Raw genomic sequence first — 3,020 nt, 5'->3', positions numbered from 1 at the left:
GTCATGTGTGTGAATGCTGCTAGCATGTCAGGTGTGTGAATGCTGCTAGCACATGTCATGTGTGTGAATGCTCCTAGCACATGTCATGTGTGTGAATGCTGCTAGCACATGTCATGTGTGTGAATGCTGCTAGCACATGTCAGGTGTGTGAATGCTGCTAGCACATGTCGGGTGTGTGAATGCTCCTAGCACATGTCATGTGTGTGAATGCTGCTAGCACATGTCATGTGTGTGAATGCTCCTAGCACATGTCATGTGTGTGAATGCTCCTAGCACATGTCATGTGTGTGAATGCTGCTAGCACATGTCGGGTGTGTGAAGATGGATGGATGGATGGATGGATGGATGGATGGATGGATGGATGGATGGATAGATAGATAGATAGATAGATAGATAGATAGATAGATAGATAGATAGATAGATAGATAGATAGATAGATAGATAGATAGATACTTTATTGATCCCGAGGGAAATTCAAGAATGCATGGAGCATCCAGTACAGATGATTGATTTCATCATTGAAACATGAAACAGATCAACCTCAGGCAGAACATGTGAACAGCTGCTCTGTGCTTCAGATGGGACAGGTAAAGGTGTGCACCGCTGGTCGGAGGTTACCACAGTGCACACTGATGCTCTGACTTTATAGTGTTCAACCATCTTCTTGTGACTGCTGCACATTCATTCTTCTGCTCGCCTCCATCTTCTTTAATGCTTCATGTTCTCTTTACATTGTGACAGACTGCAGCCTCAGCCCGTCTATTATTCATGCTCCTTCCTTTCTATAAATATCTAACTTGCAATGCATTAGAGACACACACACACACACACACACACACACACACACAGAGACACAAACAGACACACAAACACACAGACACATAGACACACACAGACAGACACACACACACACACATACAGACAGACACACACACAGACACACACACACACACAGACAGACACAAACACACACACAGACACACACAGTACATTCATGTCTTCACTCACTGAAGACCGTCCCTCCTGCTTTTCTACAGGAGCTGCTGTATAAAGTACAATAACACTATGAACACTGAAGGTCGAGTGTTTCCTGTGTGGAGGACAATAACACTAGATAGATAGATAGATAGATAGATAGATAGATAGATAGATAGATAGATAGATAGATAGATAGATAGATAGATACTTTATTGATCCCGAGGGAAATTCAGGGCACCCAGTAGCAGTATACAGACAGGCAGGACACAAGACATTAGTTACAATACACACCCGCTGTCTTTGAGCTTATGCCAGAGTTGTGAGTACAGTCGTTGAACAGTCGTTAAACAGTCAATGCAGGAGTAGTGAGCAGTGATTTGTATTGAGTGTCCTTAACAATAAGGTGAAACCAGGGGTGATTAGGGTGATTGCCATTTAAGTACCCAACTATTGGGGAGCAGATTAGCATTAAGTGTCAAAGACAATAGAGTGAAACTTGACCTAGTTAGGGTGATCATGTCAACCATTACAGATGTAGCATAACACAACAGTAGGATGAAACCAGACATGATTAGAGTGATTATCATTAAAGTGACCTGTGCTCAGTAAGGTGACTATCAATATGCATTACAGTGTCCAACTGGGGGCTGACTCTGAGGTCAGCAGTGCAGGTGAGGAGTGAGAAAAAAGTGAAAAATGAGTCCAGGGTTCACCGTGTGCTTCTTCCCTGCCGTGACAGTGAAGTGTTGTACAGTCTTGTGGCCTATAGGGGGACAAAAGAGTTCTTGAGTCTGTCCGTGGAGCACGACTGTGACAGCAGTCTGTCACTGAACATGCTCCTCTGCCCGGTGAAGGTGCTGTGCAGAGGGTGGTGTGTGTTGTCCATGATGGAGAGCATTTTGTCCAGAGACCTCCTCTCTACCACTGTCACCAGTGAGTCCAGCTCTGTACCCCCCACAGACTGGTAGAACATCTGCAGCAGTTTTTTGCAGATGTTGAAGGACCCCAGCCTTCTCAGGAAGTACTGACGGCTCTGTCCCTTCCTGCAGGTAGTGTCCATGTTAGGCGACCAGTCCAGCTTGTCATCCAGCTGCAGCCCCAGGTACCCGTAGGTCCTGACCACCTCCACGTCGACCCCGCCGATGGAAACGGGTTCAAGATGTGGTTTCTTCCTTCGGAAGTCCACCACCATCTCCTTGGTCTTGGAGGTGTTTAGCTGCAGATGGTTGTCACTGCACCACGTCACAAAGTCCTCGATCAGGCTCCTGTACTCCTCCTCCTGGCCATCCCTGACACAAGCAACTATCGCAGTGTCGTCCGAGTATTTCTGCATGTGGCAGAGCTCAGAGTTATACTGGAAGTCAGAGGTGTACAGGGTGAACAGGACAGGGGAGAGCACAGTCCCCTGTGGTGCTCCGGTGCTGCTGACCACAGTGTCAGATGTGCAGTCCTTCAGTCTGACGTACTGTGGTCTCTCTGTGAGGTAGTCAGTGATCCACCTCACCAGGTGCGAGTCCACCCTCATCTCGGTCAGCTTGTCTCTCAGTAGGAGGGGATGGATGGTGTCGAAAGCGCTTGAGAAATCAAAGAACATGATTCTCATCACGCTGCTCCCTTTGTCCAGATGAGAGTAAGCCCTGTGTAGAAGATAGAGGATGGCATCGTCCACGCCCACCTTTGCCTGGTATGCAAACTGCAGGTGATCCTGTGCGTGTTGGACCTGGGGTCTGAGGTGTTGGAGCAGCAGCCGTTCGAAGGTCTTCATAACGTGGGATGTTAGAGCGATTGGTCTGAAGTCGCCTGGCTCACTGGGGTTCTTCTTCTTGGGGACAGGGGTGAGGCACGAGGTCTTCCAGAGCACAGGAACCTTCCCGAGCCGCAGGCTCATGTTGAAGATGTGCTGAAGTGGCTCCCCCAGCTCAGCAGAGCAGGCCTTTAGCATCCTGGGACACACCTTGTCTGGGCCTGCTGCCTTCCTGGGGCGGAGTCTCTTCAGCTCCTTGCTCACCTGGTCTCTGGTGATGGTGGGGGGGAGGGGGGAT

The sequence above is a fragment of the Symphodus melops genome, assembly GCF_947650265.1.
Source record: "Symphodus melops genome assembly, chromosome: 6".
Classification (NCBI taxonomy): Eukaryota; Metazoa; Chordata; class Actinopteri; order Labriformes; family Labridae; genus Symphodus; species Symphodus melops.
Note: the sequence above shows the minus strand (reverse complement) of the source record.